At 36.2% G+C, this 14,822-nt stretch overlaps 1 protein-coding gene across 1 annotated transcript in view; it reads right to left on the minus strand.

The window, feature by feature from the left end:
* LOC120307381 (glutamate receptor ionotropic, kainate 2-like) overlaps positions 1 to 14,822 on the minus strand; it is a gene marked incomplete at its 3' end in the record, with an annotated part of 221,480 nt that overhangs the window by 15,161 nt on the left and 191,497 nt on the right. The window lies entirely within an intron of this gene.

A 14,822-nucleotide genomic window follows, 5' to 3' on the forward strand; every position in this document is an offset into this window, starting at 1 on the left:
CCATTATATAAAGTATGTACATAAACCAACATTTGAAAATGGTGCATGAGCACTTCCTCGCCAAAGCCTCTCCCTTTCCTTCTTTGCTAATATTGATTGAAAAATAAGGAGCTCAGTTTACCCCATGAAACAAATCTTCCTTATTTGAGAATTATGCTAATTTTCTTCCTCATAATAGGTAGTGGTACATTAATTGATTTAGACCAATATGTTTCATTAATAGTTTGTAATCACCCTATTTTAAAAATCTTGCATATAGATTTCCTTCATTAGGCTCTGCATGGACCATCCTCAGATCATCTGCATCAATGTTCTGAAGATATTTAGCCTCCTTAATCATATAATTAGGATTGCTTCATTCATCGCAATAATTCAGTTATTAAGTTATGCATGACAGAAAGTAAACCTGCCATATTAGAGATTTTACCAAGTACACTGACCGCATGAGGGAAAGATTTTATATCTGCAACTTTTAAAAAAGGGCATTTGCATATTGGGATAGAATAACATTGAACTTATAGATTTAATAGGCCATTGCAACCCCCCAAAAAATAAATGCATACAAAATGTGGTGTTACAGAATAAGAGTCAGCCTAATATGGCAATAGAGTGACAGAATGTAAGATTGGAAAAACATGAAAATGTGAAAAAAAAAACAGATTTAATGGAGGTATCACATATTTTTGTCCAAATAGATATTTAGCTAAGGGTTAAGTCTGTAATTTTATGTTTATATTCAACACAGGTTCAGCTGTCTAAAACATATTCCCATCTGCAGTAGGTAAAGCTTTGCAATATAAATCCAAGATAGAATGATATTATAAACTATGGGCATGCATCAGTTGAGTATTATTTGATATATTATTAACTGAGTGAAAGTTTCCCTTGATACCAACCAAATGGCTTGTCCTTATATTAGATTCTTTTTTAAATTTAAAATGTATATAAGTAAGAAGTTATGCGGTGAAGTGTCAGCCTCCAACAGAATCTTTGTTCCCAAGAATGTATCTTAACCCAACATAGTCTTTCAGAAGCATCTTTTAAAAATAAAAATGGTATGAGCTGCAATCAGATATTTTATTTGAAAATTTGCTCACAGAACAGGAAGAAAAACAGAAAGACAAACTGGGAATATACTGTAAAAGGCAGGCTGGTAGTGCTGGATAGATTGGTAGGGAACAACCTCAACAATGCTTCTCAGACATGGGTGAGGTTCACCATAACAATCATATTGCAAATTATCAAAAAGGCGATCAATGCATTCTCCCAAAATTCCAAAAGTCCCCATTGCTGAAAAGGTAAATGAGTATAAATCAGGACCGCTAAGATTATCAATGTTAAATGTACTTCCCTCAGAATCTTGACTGCAGTTTCCAAATTTGGTGTCAAACTGTAGTTTTTAAAATGAAGAGAACTAGAAATTAAGATTACATGACTGAAAGAAAATGTGTATTTGATTTTTATTAAAAAATAAATTACATTATATCTATTTGTTTTTTAAACAAAGTTTAATGAGTTTCAGAAAGAAATAAAATACAAAGTAAAATAAAAAGAAGGGGAGAGGAAGAGATGAAATGGGTAAAGAAGTTAAAAAGTGACAAAAATATGAAAAAAATACAAAAGGAAAAACTTTTGACTTTCTTTGGTATAGATACAAGTGTATAATAAAGTACTTCTTACTCTAAGTTAAAACAAAAAGACAAAAACATAATATTAAAAATACACAAATTAAATAATCAAAATAACACTACAGCTATATAATAAAATAACCTCTTACTCTAAATTTAAGAATAAAAAGTACAAAATATACATGTCTAATAATAACAATAAAAATGCACAATATTTCTACAATCATAACTGATCAAATTGTGAAGTTTTTGTCTGTGTTTTTAAAATTAATCTCTCATAAGCCAAATATGACCCTGAACATAGCACAATTACACAACTCTATGTAAATGAATACTTAGAATTAATTTTGGGGATTCAGACACAGTGGAATAAGGACTGAATGAAAATTATTTTCTTTAAAAATGATAAATATATTTTCTACATACTATATAGCTTTGGTGATGTTTATTAAATGTTAACATCAATCACAGACTTCTTGATTTTTAAAAATTTTATTAGATGGTGACCCAATCTGTAAAAAGCAACTCTGAATGATTTACAATTTGTAGGAGTGTAAAAATCACTCCTGCAAAACCATAAAAATGCCCCAAACCACTTTTTTTTACCATTTAGGAAAATAAGTAAATAATCTGTTTTAAGCATCATGAACTATTCTTAGCTCACTAGTACACAAAAATGAGAATTAACATTTTTATCCTTAGTTGGCAGGCATTTTACTATAAAGTTTCTTGATAAATGAGACCACAAAAATGCTAAGAAAACTATTAATGCTGGACTACAGAAAAACTGATTACCTGGAAGCACCTTAGCATGTTTATACTGTAGTAAGGTAGAATTGCGCAGTTTAGTTTCCAGCAAAAAGCTTTTGACATCACAGTATTTATTAGCTCTACATACATGTCATTTTCTTTTTAAAAAATCAACAACTATCTCTGCTGGGTTCATAATGCATTTCCTGCAGACCAATTTTCTAATTATAGCTGTCTTCAGTTATCAATAGTCCTTGGCTTACCGCCAGTAGTTTAGCAATTCTTTGGAATTATGATAGCCTTAGAAAGGATAAACCAGTTCTGGCCAACACCCATTCAGGAGATTGGGTTTGGACTTACTATTGTGTGATTTGCTTAATGACCACTGTGAAAAGAGTTGTAATATTGTGTCAGGTTATGTGGGTGCCTCAACTTACAATTGTAATTCTGTCCAATGGTTCCTTTTGGGAATTCAAAGTTAATCCTTGCTGAGAAAAACTGAATATACAACTTACATGGAATTCAGCAAACCGGTATTTATGAAAAACTTTCAGTCCAGCAAATAGATTTCGTAAAGGACAGTTTCATCATCTTTGAACAAGGTGGATAGAAAAACTATTCCAAATAATTCAGAAAGATGACACCAGTAAAGACCATTTTGTGTCTGATTATCGTTTATGAGGGCTGGCTTCCAATATCACTTCAGCAGTTTAAAACTGTGAAGATTAGATTAATCTAACAATATATCATATAGAACAAAATAGTAAGCATAATCTTGTCCAATATAACAACTAGGCAAGCAGGATTGTAAATTATCTTGTTTGCATGCTAGATTACTCCTTGCATTGCGTCTGCTAAGATGTTTAATGCTGAATACATAAGAAGGGTAAAGAGGAAGAATAAAAGAATAACAAATTAACCTATCACTAATTGATTGTCAACTGTGTGCTACAAATTCATCCACAGAAATTTACACTTATACCCCATCATCAGAAGATAATGCATTAACCATTCACGAATGTTGAGTATATTAATTCAGTAAGAATGCCTCACTAAAAACTGTTTAACTACCTTGATTTATAAAAATTAAATAGAGTTTTCTAAGAGCCTCTTGGAAAAAAATTAATAGCACTCTGCCAACCATGGAACACTGGAACTCTTAAAAGTTATAAGAGAAGACAAAGAGGAATGACAAAGAAGAGAGGAACAAACACTAGAAAATGTAGGAATTAAGGTGGCTGCATTATGCTATGTTATTCCATTGGTGCAACTTGCTCATTGTTATATGAAGTGACTGACACTGTTCTCTAGGATTTCAGATATGAAACTATTCCAGCCCTGGAAATATTGGGAACTGAAGCTGACATCTTCTTCATGCAAAGTAAAAATCTCACTGCTTAATAAAATATATCCTGACCAAATAAATATGTCTATTATAAGTATTGCAGGCTAAGTATAGGATTTAGAACTTGAACCCATGGCCAAACGTAGTATGCTAATGAGAATTTTCAAAGGAGGCAGCACCAGTAAATGATAAGACTGAACATTTCTTTCTTCTCTACAGGAGAAAAAAAACAGCTTTCATATTATGCAATATGGGTTGTTGAGTAAACCATAGCAACATAATTCATGCATAATAGTAAGCCCTGAGTTAAGGGTTTGGTTCCTACATTGCACTCACAGAGATAAACAACATTATACTGTAGTTCAAGACAATGGTCCTAGAAATATTGTATAGGAAGTTTCACCATGAATCTATAATGTCCTGGATTTTATAATCAAGAATGAAACCAAAGATCAAACCTGTAAAAGCAAAGAAAAGCTATTCAAATCTTATAACTTGCTCAGAGTATTCAAACTTTTCAGCCCAGATAGCATTTCTCGTTTCCAAGAAAATATGCTCCATTTAAATCTTCCATCTATTTCCCATCCCACCCTATTGTAGTAGAAAATAAACAGATAACAGAAATGTCATTATGGTTCCTGCTTATTTCTCAGGCTCACAGGAAGAATGGGAATTGTAATCATAATGTAGGTATGAATGGTTATTTAGTGATTAGTTTATATTTGAATGTCACCTGTATTATTTCATTTGAGAAAACTTAACACTGAGCTAAATTTAAATATGACTGACAATCAAATATAACCTTAATTATGCTAATAAGAAAAACACAGGTTAAAACTGAGAAACGTTGTCTTGCAGAAAAAGACAAGTAGTCACATTGTACCTTAATCCAGCTTTTCTTTGGAAAGATGTTTCATTATTGGAATGTCAGAAATGAAAAAGTTCTTTCTTACTCAGTTCATTTGTTCATTAATTCAATCAACCAGTAGAGCTAAAAATGGTGTTGGAACTTATTAACAACTTGTACTTTTAAAACTGTCTGACAATGCACCTTTATCTGCCTGAGTTTTCCTTTTCTGGGCTATTAGCAGACTCATAGCAGACTCACAAAAAATAATAAATGAACTGTAAACCTGTAACCAACAGAAAAGGAACATTGTATTTAAGCATGCTGTGCTAAGTATGTACACACAGTAATAAGATAAACTCATCAGTTACTCAGTCGGGATAATTGTACCAGTAAGAGCACATTTTAAAAAAAAATGAATGGGGCAATGAAAACTGAAGTACAAAGTTGAAAAACCTAGGGTAATTAGAACAAAACAGAATAAATCAGGGTAAGCTAATTTTAAAACAATTCTCAATGTGATTATAGTAGTTTTGTATGTTTAGCACAGAAGTCCTCCACAGAAAGTGGTGAAGGAAGATCTGATTTTTAAAATTATTATTATATTTTTATCCTGCCTTTTTAAAATTGTTCCACTCAAATACTGTCTATGTAATACTCCTGCCTTCTCTTTTTCTCATGTCCTCAAACCCTCAGCCAGTTTTTATACCTAAGACAGGTCTAGAACTCCTAGTTTTTAGGCCATTACCTTCACCACTCTAGCAATATGGCTCTCACCTCAGACTTGGTCTTGTTATTAATTTTATTATTAATTTTAGTAGCAAAAGTGCGATGCAGAATTGAAAATTAACTCTGCCTGGCTTGTCATTCACAGATGCTGTCCCAAAAAGTTTCTCCATCTTCAGAAATACTCCAGAAAACTGAGTATTAGAATGAGCACTAGTAGGAGAAAAAAAAGAGAAGTCTTCAGAAGAGGGATTGTATCAATGAGACTCTGAAGGTGGGAAATGCTAAAATCACTATGCATTGCCCTTAGATTTTAAAAATCAGACACCCTTTCAGCCTTTCAAAGTTTATCCCCTGTAAAATTACCAAAGTGGTATTGGAGCACAAGACATTGGATGAGCACATGGCACCAATTATTAAGGGTTGATCTAAACTCCCATTATTTTATGCATAACCTCAATGAGCATATGTTTTGAAGAGATGCTAAGCAAAATACCCTTGACAGTAAAATATATGAGAGTTGTTAGCTGAATGCATGTTGTGAAAACTGTTCCCTAAACTGCCAAATGTGTAGGATGAGGATTTATCACTATGCAGCACAAAGGGGAGCTGAATCACAATGAGAATATTTTCAGAGACGGAAGCTGATAGAGGGGAAACAATGATCTTCAGAATTGTTGACATCCACATGAAAAATTGCTTTGTACATGTATGGAGGAAGGGGGAGAAAAACAGACCTGCTATCATAGATGTTAAAAAAATGAACTATATATATATATATATATATATGTTTTCTAAGGTTTTCGCGGGTGTTTGTATGTAGGTCTTTGGTTGTTCGGGTTTTCTCCCGCATAAAATTGGAAGTGTCTTGGCGACGTTTCGATGATGTCCCATTCGTCATCTTCAGGCTGGTGTTTTCAGCTTCGTGCTTTGAGCAGCAATGTGTGGTCTTAGCTGTTTCTTCCTTTTAACTGCCAGTGGGGGTATGAACTGATTGGGTGGGAGCTTGGCTGTGTTCTGATTGGGTGGAGGTGTGTTCTGATTGGTTAGGGCGTGGCTGTGCTCTGATTGGCTGGGGGGTTGGCTGTGCTCTGATTGGCTGGGGGGTTGGTGTGCTCTGATTGGCTGGGGGAGTGTTCTGTTTGGTTGTGCTCAGGTTAGTCTGAGTTGCAGAGGGGTTTAAGATTTTGGGCTGCCTTGCTATTTTTTGGCTTCGCGTTTGTGGTCGTGCCTCATTTTCATGGAGGGTGTCAGTTTGCTTCATGTATGGATTGGAGGGCTTTAAAGTGGCTAATGATGCAGCTCTGGTCTGGCTTCTGGTTTGTGGTCGTGCCTCATCATCGGTGTGGCTTTGGGTTTGCTTTTTGCGTGGATGTGTGGTGGTGACATCCTGTGTGGTTTTTGTGAGTGTGGGTCTGGTATCATTTTTTGTATTAGGGAGTCGTTTGTCAATAAGGGCGGGTTTCCAAATGGCTGGTAGGCGGGAGGTATCATCTCGCTTGTTCATGCTGTGTGGGCGTTTTTCTATCTCGATGGCTTCTCTGATTATTCTGTTATTAAAATGTTCACTTTTGGCAATGGTTCTGGTATTTTTAAAGTCAATTTCATGTCCTGTGGCTTTAAGGTGTTGGACCAGGGAAGATGTTGGTTCCTCTTTTTTGACTGAGTTCTTATGTTCTTCAATGCGTGCACTTATTCTTCTGTTGGTTTGTCCGATGTATGTGGTGGGACAAGTGGTGCATGGGATTTCGTATACTCCTTGATTTTCTAATTCAATTTTATCTTTGGGGTTTGTGATCCGATTTTTCTAGAGCTTGGGTTTCAAAGGGGATCACCCCTCTCACCTGTCATTGCCAACCTCTACATGGAACACTTTGAAACCCAAGCTCTAGAAAAATCGGATCACAAACCCAAACTCTGGCTCAGATACGTAGACGACACCTTCATAATCTGGCCACATGGGAAAGAAAAACTGGACAACTTCCTCACACACCTCAACAGCCTACACCCCAAAATACAGTTCACCATGGAAACAGAAGCTAACAACCAACTTCCCTTCCTGGATGTCTTAGTCTACAAGAAATCCAATGGCTCCCTAGGACACACCATCTACCAGAAGAAAACACACACAAACCGCTATCTGCACGCTCTCTCACACCACCACCCAGCACAGATCAACTCTGTAGCCAAGACACTCATCTCCAGAACAAAACGCTTAGCTGACGAACAACACCTAAAAACCGAACTACACACTCTCACCAATGTACTAACATCCAATGGATTCCAAAGAAATAAGATTACAAACCTAATCCAAAAAGAAACCCCCACTAAAATCCAAGACAAGAACAAGAAAACGGCAAAGCCCTCCTCCCATACATAAAAGGCACCACAGACAGAATCAGTAAGATCCTCCATAAACACAACATCAAAACAGCATTCTGCACAAACAGAAAAATATCCACCATCCTTAGAAACCCCAAAGATAAAATTGAATTAGAAAATCAAGGAGTATACGAAATCCCATGCACCACTTGTCCCACCACATACATTGGACAAACCAACAGAAGAATAAGTGCACGCATTGAAGAACATAAGAACTCAGTCAAAAAAGAGGAACCAACATCTTCCCTGGTCCAACACCTTAAAGCCACAGGACATGAAATTGACTTTAAAAATACCAGAACCATTGCCAAAAGTGAACATTTTAATAACAGAATAATCAGAGAAGCCATCGAGATAGAAAAACGCCCACACAGCATGAACAAGCGAGATGATACCTCCCGCCTACCAGCCATTTGGAAACCCGCCCTTATTGACAAACGACTCCCTAACACAAAAAATGATACCAGACCCACACTCACAAAAACCACACAGGATGTCACCACCACACATCCACGCAAAAAACAAACCCAAAGCCACACCGATGATGAGGCACGACCACAAACCAGAAGCCAGACCACAGCTGCATCATTAGCCACTTTAAAGCCCTCCAATCCATACATGAAGCAAACTGACACCCTCCATGAAAATGAGGCACGACCACAACGCGAAGCCAAAAAATAGCAAGGCAGCCCAAAATCTTAAACCCCTCTGCAACTCAGACTAACCTGAGCACAACCAAACAGAACACTCCCCCAGCCAATCAGAGCACAGCCAACCCCCCAGCCAATCAGAGCACAGCCAAGCCCCTAACCAATCAGAACACACCTCCACCCAATCAGAACACAGCCAAGCTCCCACCCAATCAGTTCATACCCCCACTGGCAGTTAAAAGGAAGAAACAGCTAAGACCACACATTGCTGCTCAAAGCACGAAGCTGAAAACACCAGCCTGAAGATGACGAATGGGACTTCGTCGAAACGTCGCCAAGACACTTCCAATTTTACGCGGGAGAAAACCCGAACAACCAAAGACATATATATATATATATATATATATATATATATATATATATATATATATAGGATCAACACAACATGAAGGAATCCCGAATTCTTCCTTCACACAAAACCATTTTGTAAAGCAGGAACAAGGGTAAAAACCTTCAAGGCCAGGAAACAAGGTGGTATAATATAGTATATACTGTAGCCATTGGTTGAAAAGGAAAGAAGAGGCTCAAATTTATCTATATAAATGGCAAGAATTCTAGATATATATATGGCTTCTGAATTCTCAGCAATAAATCTACTTATCTAAACTTCTCATGTCTGCTTGGAATGTAGAGTGGGGAGAAGGTTTAATTGCACACTGAATTTGAAAACCTTGATAGCCTTAAACCACAATTTACAGACTTAAATGAATGGATTTATATATTTGGCACACTTAACATGCATTGCTTTCAGACACTGTGCTAAACCAAAACCAAATAAACTGCATAATTGCTTAGTATAATAATCCATTCTAATCCTTTCAGTTTGTCCATTTAGGGTAGACAAAGAAAATGATGGCATCAGACATTATATTTTAAGCAAAAGCTTGAGGCCCTTCAGAACCCAAGAGTTCCTGAAGTGGTAATACACACATCTATCTTTATAATAACCTATTTCAAGGAGGCTAATGTTTCTCTATGTTTTTCATGAAACTTCTCATTCGCTTATCAATATCACCCTTCTGAATATCACCCTTGATTCAAGTTTTCAATTGTATATAAAAAGGGGGGGGACTTTGTCCCCCACGTTCAATTGTATGGATGACAGATTGTGCACAATTTTCATGGGGCTCTTGTTAAAACCATTTAAAAGCTTAAACTTGATTCAGAAAATTCAGTGACCAAACTGTTGTACTTATGTTCTCCAATTCTACTAATTACATGTCACAGCCAATGTTAGTCATTTTTCTTTTTTTTGATTCAAAACCTACCTAAGAGCTTAGAGGTTGCACAGATAGAATCTAATTATGGATGAGATATCCCCAAAGAGCCTTTGTTTGTAGTTGTTCCATCTTTAAGCAGTCCAAATTCTTTTTTAGGTCTGTGTTGGATTGTACCTAGTGCTCTAATAACAAATGGTATATTGTCAACTTCTTCAAATGTTTCTAATCTGTTATTTGTAAATTGTAAATATTTTACATTGCTTTGTATTCCTTTCTTCAATGAGGCTGCATCAATAAACCAAATATGGTTTTCACAATGACAACAGTGTGTTATATCTCAGGTGTCATTTAAATTTAAAATCCCACCATTGTCTTCTGACAACTAATTTAACATAATTTCAGGTTCTCAGTAATTATTATTGATGATATATCCATGTTTTTTATAGATTCCAATGTACTATCCTTCCAACTTTTCATGCCCTTTTTTATAATTGGACTCTGTGATTATCTGTGAAAATCTGAGATTTTGCTTTTATCCAGTTATTGTATGGTCAATCATTTCATTCTTAACTCAGCACAATTGGCATTTACTATCCAAATTGAGATTTTCTCCTTTTGCTTTGAAGGTATTTGTATGTAGTGCTTGTTCTTGGACTGAAAAAAAAAAGCATTTCTTCCTTTCCCCTTTTTAATGTACCATTCTTAAGCTTCTTCTGATGTTGACTAATTTCTTTTAAGTGTATTTCAAATATGGGATGTTTTGGTTTTCCAATTTTCTAATCTCATTTCAAGCAATTATGTTTTTATAGTCACGCTTATATGCCATATCTTCAAAGTAAATGTTCTTTCTGAAATTATTTCAATATTTTACCTTCTGTTGATGCAATCATTAAGATCTTATTTGTTTTATTTTAAACCTATAAATGTCCTCACCCATCAGTTTTCTGTGGAAAACATAATCTATGCTATAAAGATCTAGGATATTATTTATAATTTTCAGGCTAGGTAACCAAGATTATCAAAGTCTATCTGTCCAGTCAGCTATTCCTGCAATATCTCAAATTATTGAAATTTGCCATGAGTGAATGGCTATGCGTGTATTGTTACTAATTACTAGACTATTATAATACTCTAACTACAGTATACTATTAGAATGCTATTATTATTCATTGCCTTCTGTGAATTCTCCCAACATGTGTTCTTGAAGCAAAATGACTTTCTTCTTCTTTGGCAACCTTTTATGATCTTGAAAATATAGCTTGTAAAAGGTATGGAAAAGTAGAGAGTAACCCCTGACTGTCACTGATGTCTACTACCTCTGACTGGGTAGGCATGATCCAGTTTCCCTCTATGAAACAATGTCGCCTATTAGGACCTAAAAAGTCTACTATCTCTGTGATGGTGCCTGCCTTATGGAGCAAGCTCCCCCACCCATGATACAGATAGCCCCAATTCTGTTGACCTTCAGGAAAGTGATGAAGACCTGGTTTTTTTTAACCCAGGCTGTTGATACAGCTGGCCTAGGGTTACTAATAGGTACACATGAGTATTATCAGGGCCTCAATGTTTTAAATGGTCTTCTTTTTAGTGTACTGTGTTTTCATTCTGTTTACTGCCCAGAGTTTCTTCAGGTAGATGGGTGCCTAGAGATTTGTAAAATAAAAATACTAAAGAAAAATATCCTCTACTGAATTTTAGTTCTGTCCACGAATGCAAAGTGTCCTTGTAATCATAGATATTTAATTGGGGATCACACTGGAACACAACTGATCCAACAGGGGAAATGGTGAGATCCTGAGAATTCTAGATGAGAGCTTTTCAACCTTTTCACCAATTGTACCACTTTTAGGATATGGCAATATTCAAATACCACTTGATGATAAAAAAAAACCTGTTCAAAGTTGCAATTGCACTGAAATGACTTATGACCATTTTTCACACTTATGACCATTGCAGAATGCCCAGGGTCATGTGATTTACATTTGGATTCTTGGCAACTGATTCATATTTATGATGGTCACAGTGTCCCAGGATCATGTGATCCCCTTTTGCAACCTTTTGACAAGCAAAGTCAATGGCAGAGCTGCTGGTGGCCAAGTGCTAAGGCAGGACTTCCTTCCCTCCATCCCTTCTTCCCTGCTTCCCTCTCTCTCATTCCCATCTCCTTCTGAGGAACAATTGGAACCCCCCCCCCATATTTTCCCTCTTCCATATATTCATCAAACAAGGAAAAGTCTCCAGAGATGGAAAAGACAAGCCGCTGAGGGAACTAGCTTAAAAAGGCACATTCCCCTTTAAGAATTAGCTACTGGATAGAAAGGAAAGTTAAAGAGCCAACAGCAGGCACTTAAGGAAGAAAAAAAATGTAGTAAGTACTGGCTGCTGGCTAAGGCAGCCTCCCCAGATGGCTCCATTCATAAGTAAAGGAATGCTACAGGCAAATTCATTCAGGAGAAAAATACTTCAAAATCCCTTGCAGCAAAACTTACATTTAACAATAGCAGAGCAATAGAAGCTAACATCAGCCATCAGCCAAATAGAAATTGCCAAACACTCCTTAAGAACTTCAAAGTCACAAAAGCACATAAGAATCCTTCCACTCTCCATCTCCCTCCCTCCCTCCCTCCCTCCCTCCATGCCTCATCTCCAGGAGATGCTGCCTTTCTTCATTGCTGCCTTTTTTCATTCCTCATGGAGGGCGATCCTTCCCCCGCTGAATTTCTTGCCTGTTTGTAGCTGCCAGCACAGATGGCTGCCACAGAAGTTATAGATCGGCTCATGGATGGCCTGCTTGATCTCCTCTCCTCTCCCCACACCCTCCTCTTCCTTCTTTCCCTTCGGTGCAGCTACAGCTAACTCTGCCTCCTTCCAAGGCTGCTTCTTTTTTTCTCTCTCCCTCTCCTGCTCAAACTGCTTCCTTTTATAGCCTGTTCTGTCTCCGCCCCCCTCCTCCTCCTTTCTCATCCGGGTGAGTCGGAAGTGAGCCTGGGACTCACCCAGCCACTCTGCAGCTCCGGAGGACTCTCTCACAGTAAGCCCTGCGCTGCGCTGGCTCTTTCCCTCCCCCACTACACTTGGCTAGGCAGGGCCGCGTACCACCTGCCACGTACTAATGTATCACAGATGGTACGCTTACTACTGGTTGAAAAGCCCTGTTCTAGATAGCCAGGAACATCTGATTCTGCCAAATTAGCCCTGATTCCATTGTTATTTTTTACTATGTAGTATGGAGTACCAAAAGTCAACCCTCCGTAAACAATTGTACCCTTTTAATAACTAATTACTTTTTTCCCTCAGAGAAAACTATGCTTAGGAATGTTCAAAGGCCATGTATCATATGAGTAAGGAAGTGTTTAGAAAAATATAGCAAACAATTTGAACACTTAATGTACTAAATTGTCTATGGGGCCCAGCTTTTGGTACAGACAGGATAGATATATTATACATATTATTTATTTCATTGTATTTTTTAAAAAAAGCAGCTATATTGTGCTTTATCATTCAGACTCAAGCAAATACACTTTTACTATAAGATATTGTAAAAAGAAACAATCTATAAGAAAACAAAACAAACTATAAGAAACAATCCATCATTTTATTTAGACAAGGAATCCTAATTATATTCAAGTTCATGGATTACTTGGTTGTTATTTGTAGGTTAGGCTTTCTCTGCTTTGAGAGTTTCCACAATTGTTAAATGAGTTATAGGGATTAAAAAAGCAGAATATTTAAGCATAAGTCAATTTAATGTTCACAAACCTGAGAGATTATTAATGCAGAGAAGTTAAAACCATTAGAACAATAATTAAAATATAAATTTTCTCTACTTTTTAGGACTGAAAAACAAATACAATTATATAATACACAACTAATAAAGCAATCAGTTTTCATTAAAGGAAGGACACTATGCAATAATTAGCTTTTGTACATAATTACTAATTGTATTGCCCTTGAAGTTACTCCAAAGGTTACTCAAAACATACTCTACTGAGCAGCTGAATAATACACCTCCATCCAGAATCAATATCCTCATACTTTGCAAAAATGGATTGAAAAGCATTATTTATTGGTAATGTATTTTACAGTTCCTTCTGTTGAACACTCCAATCCTGTAGAAGTAACATTTAAAGTCCTTTATACGATGCAACTGTTATATTTAACAACTCTTTCAAAGTATTGCCCACATTTATATTTAAGCTTACTCCAACATAAATTGTTTTTAGCCAATCTCATTTCTAGAAAAGGAATCATTGCCTTGTTTGTTATATTCCTGTTACTATAGCTCATAGTTTTATAGCTAGACAACCCTGAAAAGATTTACACTCTATCTTTTACATTCTATACACATATCTAATAATTATGTTGCCCTGTCTTTTTTGTTCATAGTGAAGTCATGCTAAGAAGAAGCCCCACGCAAGGAGCTTCGGCCATTTGTTGACTGAATCTCTTGGCTAGGTATTGTTCATTTGACAAAAAATAGGATATAAATTAGGCATGTCAAACTCGCAATGTATTGTGACTTTTTTCCCATTGCCGGCAATGGGGTGGGCACGGTTTCAATATGATGCATCCGGCCCATGGGCTGGCAGTTTGACATGCCTGATATAGATCAATTGATTCTGCACCAAATCATCAAGATTCTCATTTATTAGAATAAAATCTGCAATCATAAGTCACATTTTCCCAAAGAAATGTATACATGGGATAGTCAATAGTTTCATGTACACTGATCAATGCTGCTGCAGACCATGATAATAAGGTTAGAATGTACAATGAAATAATTCATAAACTCTGCATCTACATGTTCTCTGTTCAGAAAATCCAAATATTATTTCTTCAGAATATATATATATATATATATATATATATATATATATATATATATATATATGTAGAAAACATAAAAAAATTAACACACTGCATTTTATTCCTGAAGTCTTTTTCTTTCATCTATGGAATTTGCTCCTAACTCCACCCTTAAGAGCAGCAGTGATTTGAAATTAGCATGAGACTTCTGTATTCTTTCAGTGCCATGAGTCTGTCAGAGTACTTATCAATGTCCTTCATATTGGTTTGCTGCTCCAAGTGAAACAAAATGAAAACAACATTGAAGCTTTCTGGAGATATGAGGTGTGACTTCCTTATTAATGGTAATTTCCATCTTATCATCATGTACCCCAGAGCCTCATATTTCTCCCCTCTTACTGGTGGCAG

Source organism: Crotalus tigris, unplaced genomic scaffold (genome assembly GCF_016545835.1).
Source record: "Crotalus tigris isolate CLP2741 ecotype Arizona unplaced genomic scaffold, ASM1654583v1 scf7180000017774.6281472, whole genome shotgun sequence".
In the NCBI taxonomy this organism is placed as follows: Eukaryota; Metazoa; Chordata; class Lepidosauria; order Squamata; family Viperidae; genus Crotalus; species Crotalus tigris.